Genomic DNA, 12,953 nt, shown 5'->3' on the forward strand with positions numbered 1-12,953 from the left:
TTGTCAAGCCTGACCTTAAAAACCTCTAAGGAAGGAGATTCTACCACCTCCCTAGGTAACGCATTCCAGTGTTTCACCACCCTCTTAGTGAAAAAGTTTTTCCTAATATCCAATCTAAACCTCCCCCACTGCAACTTGATTCACCCAGTTGTGGGTCTCCGCTGGCCTATCACTGTCTCTGTGAGGCCCTCTGTCCTTTAGTCCTACCTCTTCTAGGCTGTTAAGGTCCAAAGCAAATCAGAAACTAAAAACACGACTCAAAAAGGGTTGTCTGATGAACCTTCAGTAGGACCCTGCCCTTCTAATTAGGACTTGTCTCAAAACAGTCCATGCTTCTGTTGATCCACAAGGATCTGGGTGTCCCTATTGGCAGGGGCTTATCTGCCTGGTAAGCTAGCTCAGTCTCTGTGTTACAACCAGGCTTCTTTCCCATCAGGAGAAGTGGATCTCTACTCTCCTTCCTGGTCAGCAGGGCTGTACAGAGGTTTTTGCGGACCCTGGGGCTAAATCTGAAACTGAATCCCACCCTTCCAAAAATTACCTCTGAGGGGAGGCTCGGGGTGTGCGTGAGTGTGTGTGCGCCCTGCACTCACCCCTGTCTTGTGGGGCTGGACCCAGATTCCTGCTCCAGGCATTGTGACCTGGTGTGTGGGGTAGCAGTGCCACTCAGGTTTGGCCTGATGGAGGGGTGGACAGGCCAAACCTGAGTGGTGCTGCGACCCAGTGTGCCAGGTCACAATGCCATTTGGTTTGGGGGCCCTCTCAAATGGAGAGCCCAGGGAAAACTGCCTGTTTTTGTCCCCTGCTCCCTCCGGGCGGCTCTGCTGGTCAGCCCTGAAGTGAGCTAGGCCTGGTCCTTTTAACTCCCCTCTTCATACCTGACATTTTGGTGCAGGTGTAGCAGGGCAGGGCCAACTGTATCCATAGGCTCTCCTTAACCCTCTGGCTGTCAGGGTGGGGCCCATCTGCCACATCACACATGGTTAGGGAAGAAGAACACAGTGGGTCCAAAAATGACATGCAATGGAGAGGGAATATCCAAAATTCCAAACCTTAAATCTTAAATGTTTAGCATCCAGCTGATCTAGTGGGAGTGGTCCAGTGTCCTCAGTGGTCAGGTTGTGACTTTATTTATATATATATAAAATCTCCATAATCCCCAGAGTCCACAGCCAAAGACATTCCCAGGGTGAGGGTGATGTGTGTTATCTCCCAAAGCTCCTGAAGATGCTACTTGGAAATAAGCTGGAACTTCTTTGACGGTTCTTTGGGTACCCAGGACTGAGAGTCACCTTGTTACCCCCTGCCTCCACTGAGAGGGACACTTGTTTGTGCTTAACTGGGTGTCAGCTCCCTGACACCACCAGCTTGTTAGCCACACAAGCACTCTCTTCTGAGCTATGCCAACCCTTACTTTGAAGCATTCCCAGTAGTGTCCAGCCTCCTCTCCTTTGAACAGTCTCAGAAATACTGGGTCTGTTGCCCTCTGAGGAACAATGTATACACGAGTTTAAATGATTCAACTCACGATCATCTCCTTGTACAATACCATAGAACTGAGATGTATTTATAGTGGAAAATAACAACAATAAAGTATTATCAAAGATTCAAGATGTTGTGAGTAAGGATAATGGAAACTAAAGAGTTACATATAAAACAAAATCATCGTACAGTACATTTTCTAGAGCCTAAACTTGATAGGCTATTCTTCTGTCTAAACTAAGATGTTTATCTCACCCTAATGTCCTCTGCAGTGTTTCAGATGAGCCTGGTAGAGATCCCATTTTCATGAATATAATCACACTGCCCAATTACTTCCTAGGTGCAGAGTAAAGGGGTATCTCCTTGCCTTCTGCTTATATCCCCAACGTTCATTGTCCACCTCTTGGACAGTGGGTAGTTTTTTATGAGTCCCTGCTTTTTTCCTGCCGATTTCACATCCCCCTGTTGATTTCGTATGTAGATGACAGTTATGTTGGCTTACAATGCTTAATTTAATGCCAGCTGATAGGTGAATACAGGCCGAGCCTCATCTCCTCACACCCAGCCCTCCCATGTTGAGCCCCAAATACCATCACCTGGATCCCCATGCAGACTCCAATTGACCCTGCACCTGGAACCGCCAATGAGTCCCTGTGCATCCAGAACCCCCCCAACCCTTCACACTGAGCTGCCCGCACTCAGATTGCCCCACACAGAACCCTCTCACCCCACACCTGTATCCCCTCACACCAAGCCCCTCAACACTTGGATCCTGCCGGGCTGCCCACAATTGGTGCACCTGGCATGGAGGGGCAGGGCCCCCTGGGCATTTCTGGGGCAGGACCATCCCTTGTGCTGTGTCAGGATCTGGTGATTTTCCACCTCCATTCAGCCAGTGGCCTGTGCTCCCCACTGCTATGCTGGAGCCTCCATATTTATTTATTGACTAATAACATTTGCAGAATTTTAAAATATTGTACTCAGAATTTTTAATTTTTTGGCATAGAATTTATTTTTTGATGCAGAATTCCCCCAGGAGTAAACTATATAGACACATTGTCATTATCTTTACTTAGTACCTTCTTCTGCCTTTTATATATCTTACATTCTGGCTACCTTAAATTCATTTGAATCTGGTCTTTCAATAAAATACATGATTTTTAATGTGTGAGTGGCAGAACAGTGTGCCATAGTAATGATACTTGGCACGTTATAAAGTGATTTTTATTCAAGCTTCAGAAAGCAATTTGCAAATATTAATGAATTTATCCTCATGATATAGGGAAATATTATTCCTAAATTACAGATGCGGAATTACTCTCTCTCTGAGAGAAATTCCGCAAGTGCCTTGTGCAAGGTCATACAGGAAGCCTTTGGCAGAGCTACTGAATCCCTGTCATGTGTCTTAACTACTAGGCTACTCTTCCTTCCAGATTTTTTATGATACAGAGAAGAAAGGTTCTTTGGGGGCAGTAAAACCCAACTGTTTTCTGTGGTTCACAAGTATTTATTGCTGTATGTCTTCTCTCCACTTCCTCCCCCCCTCTTTGTATTTTTCACTAGGTGCACTTGGGGTTTAAAACCTTGGATAACACATGTTGACAACTGACCAAGAGCTAGGTGAAGATGAGCACTGTGCACTTGTTCGGCATCTTTTCTTCGGGGGATGAAAAGTACTAAGAAAGAGTGATTCTTACAGCACCCTTTTGAAGTACAGTTTATTTCCCTTCTTCAGAGAGCCTGCAATGGTTTTAGTTTCCCGAGGGATCACTTAGACTGGTTCCCAGTCCTAGCATTTGCCTTTGAATCTTGGTCAATGAGCCAATGTTTCTTGAAAATTCTGAAATTGGGTTATTTCTTCTTCCTCCATGGGGATTCTGAGGAGGATCAGGATCTACTAAACCCATATTAGATGAGTATTGGTCCAGCTGTTGAATGATTAATAGTTTTCATAGAATCATAGAATATCAGGGTTGGAAGGGACCTCAGGAGGTCATCTAGTCCAACGCCCTGCTCAAAGGAGGACCAATCCCCAATTAAATCATCCCAGCCAGGGCTTTGTCAAGCCTGACCTTAAAAACTTCTAAGGAAGGAGATTCTACCACCTCCCTAGGTAACGCATTCCAGTGTTTCACCACCCTCCTAGTGAAAAAGTTTTTCCTAATATCCAACCTAAACCTCCCCCACTGCAACTTGAGACCATTACTCCTTGTCCTGTCCTCTTCTACCACTGAGAATAGTCTAGAACCATCCTCTCTGGAACCACCTCTCAGGTAGTTGAAAGCAGCTATCAAATCCCCCCTCATTCTTCTCTTCTGCAGACTAAACAATCCCAGTTCCCTCAGCCTCTCCTCATAAGTCAGGTGTTCCAGACCCCTAATCATTTTTGTTGCCCTTCGCTGGACTCTCTCCAATTTATCCACATCCTTCTTGTAGTGTGGGGCCCAAAACTGGACACAGTACTCCAGATGAGGCCTCACCAATGTCGAATAGAGGGGAATGATCACGTCCCTCGATCTGCTCGCTATGCCCCTACTTATACATCCCAAAATTCCATTGGCCTTCTTGGCAACAAAGGCACACTGCTGACTCATATCCAGCTTCTCGTCCACTGTCACCCCTAGGTCCTTTTCCGCAGAACTGCTGCCTAGCCATTCGGTCCCTAGTCTGTAGCTGTGCATTGGGTTCTTCCGTCCTAAGTGCAGGACCCTGCACTTATCCTTATTGAACCTCATCAGATTTCTTTTGGCCCAATCCTCCAATTTGTCTAGGTCCCTCTGTATCCTATCCCTGCCCTCCAGTGTATCTACCACTCCTCCCAGTTTAGTATCATCCGCAGATTTGCTGAGAGTGCAATCCACACCATCCTCCAGATCAGTTATGAAGATATTGAACAAAACCGGCCCCAGGACCGACCCCTGGGGCACTCCACTTGACACCGGCTGCCAACTAGACATGGAGCCATTGATCACTACCCATTGAGCCCGACAATCTAGCCAACTTTCTACCCTTTTTCAGCCCATAACACTACCATTTAGACATCCCTGAATAAGGGGAGGGAATATCACATAATCTTTATTTCCCTCAATTTGTGTATTTGTAAAATAGAAATAATACCTACTTTCCAGGCGAGTAGTGAGTCTTAAATTTGTGAATGTTTTAAAGTGCTGCAAGATTCTCAGAAAGTGCTACAGACATCCACAGTGTAACTTAAAAAAATCTGATGCTGACAAAGAGAAATCCTGGGAAATGAAGACAAGAAGTCTGTGCAGTCAGGAGTGATTGGGAATGGAAGCTGGTCTTGGGGGAAAAACCTGGGACTGGATGGGAAAGGAGACTGGGGCAAGGAACCTTAGGTTGGGAGCAGATTGGGAGCAGGAATAGAGGGAAATTGAGATTGGATGAGGAGCTCAGAGGCTGAAACTGAGACTGGCTGGGCCTAGTGGGGAGACTAGAATGAGGATTCCAGGGGTGGAGACTGGAACTGGGAACTGGGCTGAGGGGAAGACTAGGAATCAGATAGGAGCCAAGGTGGATTGGGACTAGTTAGGCAAGAAGATTGGGTTTGGGATGAGGAGCCAGGGAAGACTGGAGGAAGAGACTCGACTGGGATAGAAAGAGGCTGAAAGGGTCTGAGGAGTCTTTAGCCACTAGCACACACTCCCACCAGACTCCTGAGTCTCACCATTCCTCTGCTGTCAGCAAATATGTATGAAACCCAGCCAGGGCTGGATTAACTTTTTGTGGGCCTGGTGCCAAACATATTTGTGGGCCCCCTTGGGGAATGAAGGGGCCACAGGCAAGAGCACAGCGGGCAGGTTGGATTTGATTTAACTCACTTTTCAGGAAGACTCTATTTAATCATGGATTTCTACATAAAAGTGCATTCTTGTTGGTTGTTATAACCTTAAAACATATTCTTCACAACTCAAAGATAGCTAGATAGATGCAGGTTTCATTTTTAGAAGGTACACACTATACATTTTTAAACAGTAATTTATTTTGAAAACTTTTCAGATGAGTTTTACAGCTATATCAGAAAATGAATGATTGTTTGGTTATTTCATTTACCAAAGGTAATTGAAGCAGATATTTATGAAGTCATTGGGAGGTGAACTATCTCCAATTCAACAGGTTAATCATTAATATTTGGAGGATTTTCTTGCTATGCTGTATTAGGAGGAGAACATCACCAGACAGACATTTACATTATTTTATTTAACTAAAACAACAACGTTAAGTATTCTGGATTTTTTTCTTCAACAGCAAACATAATATTTTAACAAAAAAGCATATGTCCCTCGCTTCTCACATTTCTCCAGACTTCTCCTTGTCCAGATCTATTCCGCCCCAACAATCTTCTGTTCATTGAACTTTTTGAAACTCTTCACTTTTAGAGAGAGGTAAGGGATTGACTCTGTGTACACAAATTTGCAGAGGGACAATAGAGTTGAGGTCTGTTATTTCTCACCTCTATATATTATTTATTTATTTAATTTTGCTGTTAACAAGCATGTTACCTCTGGAGACACAAATCCACAGTTTGAGAACTGCAAAATAAGCATCTCTGATGGTATCTTCTAGACTGAGCACTGAGTAGATAGAAAGATTAACTTAAATAATCTATACAGAAGCCTAATCCATGAACTATTAGAACTCCTTTATAAAACTTTTCTTAAACATTACATGAATATATTGTCTTATACTATAGAATTCAAATTTATAATCTCTATTCCATGATGAGATAGGTTTTTCCTCAAAAAGCATTTTATCCAAAAAATCCTATTTAAATAAAAAAAAAATCAAATTTTTTGTTTAAAAAAAAAATTATTGATTTTTATCCACCCTGACAGCTGGGCATGGTGCGGCGGGAAGGATTGGTCCCCAGCTGAAGCGAGACGGGGCCAGGGGCAAGATGAGCACAGTGGGGCATGGGGGGAGAATTAGTCCCTGCTGACTGGAGCAAGGCAGGGGCCGGGGGGCAAAAGCACAGCGGGGCAGGAGCTAGGGTTGGTCCCTGGAGCAAGGCAGGGGCTGGGGGTAAACTGCAAGTGCAGCTGGGCTGGGGAGAGGGTAAACAGGATTCCTCCCGGTCTTACCCATATAGAGCAGGTACCTACCTTCTCCCTGGTTGTAGCCCATTCTCTTCGTCTCTCTCTGCACTGAACTGCCCCTCCTCCAGTGTGACAAAGTGAGAATGTTCTTAATGTTTTCTCTGAATACTGTGTGGGCGCCTCAGTTTCCCCTATGCATTTCTTAAGTATCTAGGTGGTGGGATAAGGTTGTGTGCTTGTTGCAGAGCCCTAGGCAGGTGTGATGCAGTCTGCACAGAGAATGGCTGATGGGGGTGCAGGGTCTGTCCAGGAGTTAGGGTGAGGGAGGGGGCTCAGGGCTGGGGCAGGAGGTTGGGGTGTGGAGTGCTTACCTGGGGCAGCTCCCATTTGGTGCAAGGGGTGCAGGTGGGAACGTGTGTGTGTGGGGGGGATGCAGGAGCTCACGTTTGGTGCTCAGGCTGGGATTGGGGATGTGGGGGGATGTAGGAGTCAGGGCATAGGGTGTGGGGGGGCTGGGTATGTGTGGGGGTGCAAGAGTGGGGCTGGGTGTGTGTGTGGGGGGTCCAGGAGTCAGGGAGAGGGCTGGGGGTGTGGGCTGGCATCGTGGGGGTGCTCCCAGCCCCCTGCCCTGAGCGGCTCATGGCAGGGGGCGTGTAAGGCCTGATTCCACCTCCTCCCCCAAGCAGCGAGCACCCTGTGGCCCTGCTCCTCCCCATCCCTTGCACCGGCAAACAGCAGTTCGGCTGCATGGGAAGTGCTTGGAGGAGGAGGGGCAGGAACACGGCATGCTCCAGGGAAGAGGCGGGGGAGGGGGGAGCTTGGAGGCCAGTGGAGACTGCCCTGCAGCAGGAGCTGGCAGGACCAAGCTTCTGCCCGCTGCCCCCACAGGAGACAGCAGGGGGCGGAGAAGAGTGGGCCAGGCCGGGGCCACTTTGGAGCATGGGCCCGACGCCATTGTGCCAGCGGTGCCATGGTAAACCCAGTACCGAACCCAGCGGCAAAGTGTCTTATACCTCTCTAGTGCTGGTCCACAGAGAATTACAATTTACTGCTGCTTTCAGTTACTCTGTTAGCTTAAGAGGCTGAGGTCTGTGCTGTGGATCTAACTGTTCCAACCCTGCTGATGACACATGTGGGTGTCAATATGAACTCTTGTGAGGGAGTTTCTGTTTTGTTCAGTTTGCTTTTTAAAAAACCGGCTCCCGGGTTGACCTCTGTCCCTGGAATGGTCTGTCTTTTATCCCCCAAGCCTCGCCACCTCATTCTCCTCTTTCAACCTACTTCCTTCAGGAATCTGTTCTTTCTCCTTCTTGCCAATATTCTTAAGTGACTTAATAATAACTAACCGACACCCACACTCGTAACAAAAGAAAAGAAGGTTCCAATTGATCCATCTTTTCATTGTCTTTGAAGCTTGAAGCAAGTAGATGCAGCTTTTCTTCCTCCATTTATTTTAAATGTATCTGTATTGTGATAAATACAGACTACATGAAATCCCAATAAGTTGCCCACATATATAGTGCGATATTCATACCGCTTTTTTTGTTCATGCTCACAACTCTTAGATTTTCTAACCCTTACTTCTTACTTATCATAGATAATGAAATCTTCAGTAACATGCCAAGCATTTCTCAACAGTTCAAGGTGCATTACTTCTGCATATTTTCCTTCCTTCATGAACCATTTTCACTTTTCTGAATGTATCACTTTTGTGTGAGATACCCCTTCATCCTTGACAAGGCTGTTGAAAAGAGATTAGGTTTAAATGCCTATTTCAATGACTGAAATCCTTCTAAAAAAAGTCATTTGTCTTGGGTCTCTGACTCTGTTATTATCCTTAATTCACACATCATCTCTGCCAAGGTCATCCTTGACCCCAAACTTTTCCCCTCAAACCTCCCTTGTCTGTAAATCTGCTAATTGTCGCTTCAGTAACAAAGCCAGAATTGTCCTTACCTTGATTCTGCCTCTACTAACATCCTTATTCATGCCTTAATCACTTTGTAGCTGGATTAGCTGTCATGTTCTGGGGTGCAATCCAGATCAGTGAGGGGTTGTGTCACCATCTGCCCTGCAATCTTGGGTACCTCACAATGCTTTGCTGTTGTAGCTCCCCACCTGGGCTGCTCACAGACCGCCAAACAGCATGCAGGTCACACCTTGAGTGTTTGTGGATAGCTGCAGCTCTGGTCCAGCAACTCTGACCCCAGGATCCTGTCAGCAACACTCCAGCCACATTCTGGCTTCCGGCAGTCTTGGACTACCTGCAGGGTGACCCTAACACACTCCTAGTCTCAAATTCCCCCCCCCCCCAAATGTGTGTTCTGCAATGTCCAGCCCTCTCCTGGGCAGTTCAGATATTAGAAATCCATTGCGCCTGTAAGGGATCAATGTACAACAGTATGTTACTTCAGCTGGAGTTACCAAACAGTTCATTTTCAAGACAACACTGGATTAACTTTGATTAAAAAATAAAACAAGTTTAACTACAAAAAGAGAGATTTTAAGCTAGTACAAGTATAAAGTATAAAAGTGAGATATGGTTACAAGAGAAATAATGATAAAAGGCTTTCCAGTAACTAAAACTTAACAAACTAGATTTGGTTCAAGGTAAAATCCTTACCAAGTGTGCTCAGCAACACTGGAAAACAAATTTTCATGTCAGGATCTCTCTCAAAGCCAAAAGGGTTGTTCCTTTGTTTTCTGAGGTGAAGGGGTGGGGGGGAATCCTTGGTTGTTTTTGCCCCTCGCTTTCATAGTCCAGTCACCATTTGAAATGCATTTGCCTGAGGGTTTCCTTTAGATAAAGTTCCTTCCTGCTGTGAGGACGGGGATATGCAGTGTTATGGTAAAAGAAGTTTCATGTTGTTGTTTGTTAGAATGAAGATTGATCTGTTCCTGCCCTGCTCCGTTGCCAAAGAATGGCCACTTGACAGGTGATTGCCAGTTAACTTTGACACCTGACTGGAGGCATCAGCTTGTCTTTTGTCTTTGAGAAACTGGTTTACCCACTCCCCAGACCTGTCTGATCCATTGAAATTATGACTGAAATGTGTTTATATTCATAACTTTACATATAACATTGCTACATGCATTTCACCATGATATTATTGATAGGTGAGTTACTAGTTTACAAATTATACCTAACAAGGAATAAAGATCATTACAATAGTGTGTAGGGGTGCTGTGACAGGGTGCTGAGCAGGAGGGCGCAGAATCAGCCCCCTGCCACGCAAGCCCCATTTAAGTGAATAAAGTGGAGCTGGCTGGAAATAACCTGCCCTAATTGGGGAATGAGAGCCAGCTGCCAGCCCAGTTAGCCCAGGGCTATATAAGAGGCTGGGAAGAAGGCAGCAAGGGGGTAGGACGGAGGAGAGGAAGCTCGCCCACGTTTAGACACAAGGAACCCGGAGCTGTGCAGGCTGCATGGTGCGAAGGTGGTGGGAGCACAAACTTGTAAATAAAAGCACCAGTGGTTTCAGAACCCGAGGGTCTCTGAGTGACTTTATCGGAGCCTAGCAGAGACAGGACCCAGGTCAGCCAGGTGCACTCTGTTACATGTGAAAAGAAAAGGAGGACTTGTGGCACCTGTGGAAGTATAACGTTGTATAAGTATAACGTTGTATAAGGGGACATGCTGGATACATTGTATATGAGAGGGCATGCCAAAACATGTTACAAAGTATCTGAGGGAGCACACGTAGGGACCGTTAGCTTTTGAATGGAGAAGCAATTAAGATAGAGCCAGCATGTCTAAGAAGCAGGCATCAGAATGGAAGGTGTGAAGGGCAATTAGTTAAGTTAACTGGAAGCTGTTAAAGGAGATTGTTAAGGGTGGCAGGTAATTGAAGATACGTGACTGGTCTCAGGGATCTCGAAGGGTGGTGACTAAAATCTTTTTCTTCTTTTGTCTGTAACTTGTTCTCCAAAAAACTGTATAAATTAAAAGACACAAGCCCCACTCGGGGGGCTCACTTCTAAATGTATTAGCAGAGCAGCTTTACTAATAAAACAGAGTGGTCTGATAAATTGTGAGTCTGAGTCAAACTTTGACAATTTGGAGGTTCCACCGAGATGGCAAGTGGCTTCATTGAGGCTGTGTGATCCCTGACTGCCTTGCAGGACGATCGTGGCAGCCGGCGCCTGGACGCTTAGTCCAAGCGATCCTCCACAAGACAGAAAGGTACACAGCAGCAGCGCAGTCTACGCCATTGAACTTGTTGGTTCCCACTCTGTTCGGGTAGGGGTCTTTGGATCCAGCTTCTGGAATCAGATGTCTCAGGTAATTATTATTTTTGTGCTTTAACCGGTTTGAGGACTGTCTTGTCTTTGTGTCTATCCGTCTTCCCCGTGGTGTGTGTGTGAATCTGGGAGCCATCTCTGTTCGGAGACTGGCTGACCAAGGGGTCCCCGTCCCCACGGTCTGAATAAGTGGAATCTGCACAGCTGCAGCCGCACCACGCCTTGGGTATAACCCCTGGTGTGAAAGCAAGGGCAGTTGAGGCAGTAGCCTGTGGGCTCCTTTCTGTGTGGTACCGCTCTGCTGAGCCCGAATTTCCTTCTTGTGTGAGTGCTGTGTGAAGTCCTCCTGGATGGGTAATCAGAAGTCTAAGGTAGAACAGTTCCCTACGGGAACTCCAGCTTATTTTATGTATTTTAGGAGAGGTCCGGACTCTTGTAGGTTTCTTGAAAAATGGTCCAAATTAGCTCTAGAGAACCCCAAATTACAGTGGTCACTGTTAGGTTCTTGGGACAAGGATCGAGTGGACGCTTTAAAAAGCAAACTTGTCCTCCCAAAAACCAAATTGGAGAGAGGAGAAGTAGACTGCTTCATGCAGTGGTGGGAAGAGGCAAATCGTAGATGGACTGAGTCAAAACTCACCTCTCTTAAAAATTCTATCAAAAAACTAACAGTTCAATTGGATGCAGTCTCTCCCACCACTAGTCCGAGCGCTCCCCTTTGCCCAGTCCTGTGCAATGATCCAGATCAAACCCGACCCCCACCATACTCCTGCGCAAATAAGAAATCAGAAAAGGAAAAATCTTCAGTGACTACAGATAATGAAAGTGAAGAAGATACCCTCATTGGCCTCGCAGCTCTGCAAAATATTATGAAGAAGAAATCCAAAGCAGACTGCAAAGATTCTCTTGACATCTCTTCTTGGAAAAGAGAACCTGATGGGAGGTTAATGAGAGACTCTGATCAAACTGTTGTAGCACCCTTACGAGTCCTTAAAATGGGAGAAAGTGAGTCCATATGGGATTATAAGCCCTGGACTCGTACGGAACTTTTATCTATAGTTAAAAGTTTTCCCAAACCACAGGAAAACTCTGTCAAATTTGCTGAGGAGTTTCTGTTAATCTGTGAAACCTATGAACCCTCTGAGACAGATCTCCTCCAACTGTGTAAATTGTTAGCTCCTGCCAGTTATTATGAAAAATGGTTGGCTGCCGCAGACTGGCCAGCTGAGGCACGCCACTCAACCATAAAAAGTACTGGCCCAGATTCGGCATACAGAGACCGATGTATGGCTCTTTGGAAGTGCCTGCATCAAGCCATTCCCAAAGTGTGGTCTCCTAAAACAAACTGGACAGCAATACGTTGCTGTAAGCAAGGTCAAGGAGAAAGCCCAGGTGACTATAGGTCCCGGCTAACTGATATTTTCCTACAACATTCAGGAATACAAGAGCTCGATGTAAATGGGCAGGGGGCTTTGGCACATGCATTTGTTGATGGTCTTTTCCCTGCCACAGGCAGCATGTTAAAACGAATAAGTGTGGGATGGGAGACTGAAACCATGGACAAATTGCTGGCAGTAGCAGAGCATTGCCACCGCACTTTAAAAGGAAAGGAAGAACAGTCCTCCCAAAAGTTAAGGGCTCTGCAGATACAGCATTATTCAGGACTAAGCAGACCACACCAGGGACAGGGACGGGGTTGCAGAAGGGGGCGGGGGGCTGGATTAACTGGGGTTTGTAACTACTGTAAACAGCCTGGACATTGGAAAAAAGAGTGTCCAAGACGACCTAATAATTGTATGGGAAATCAAGTGAACCTCCCGCTGGTTCCTCCAGCTGATCCCCAACCCTATTTTTCACCCCAACAATGACGGGATGCTGGGGAACCTCACAAAGTTTTAGCTCCCTTATTACCTCTGTCCCCTACTGGAGAATGTGTCCTGACTGTAAATGATCTCTCTCTCCCTTTCCTTGTTGATACTGGAGCTTCTCTTTCTACAATCCGCACCACTGACTTGCCTGAGGTTCCCCGATCTGGAAAATCTGTGTCTGCTGTTGGCATTACAGGGATCCCTACCTCTTTTCCCCTCTCAAAACCTTTGTCTGTTCAGGTCGGTCCCCTCTCTGAGGAGCATGCATTCCTCCTCTCTGATTCCACCCCTGCAAACCTTCTGGGAC

The sequence above is a fragment of the Caretta caretta genome, chromosome 1, assembly GCF_965140235.1.
Source record: "Caretta caretta isolate rCarCar2 chromosome 1, rCarCar1.hap1, whole genome shotgun sequence".
NCBI classification, from domain to species: domain Eukaryota; kingdom Metazoa; phylum Chordata; order Testudines; family Cheloniidae; genus Caretta; species Caretta caretta.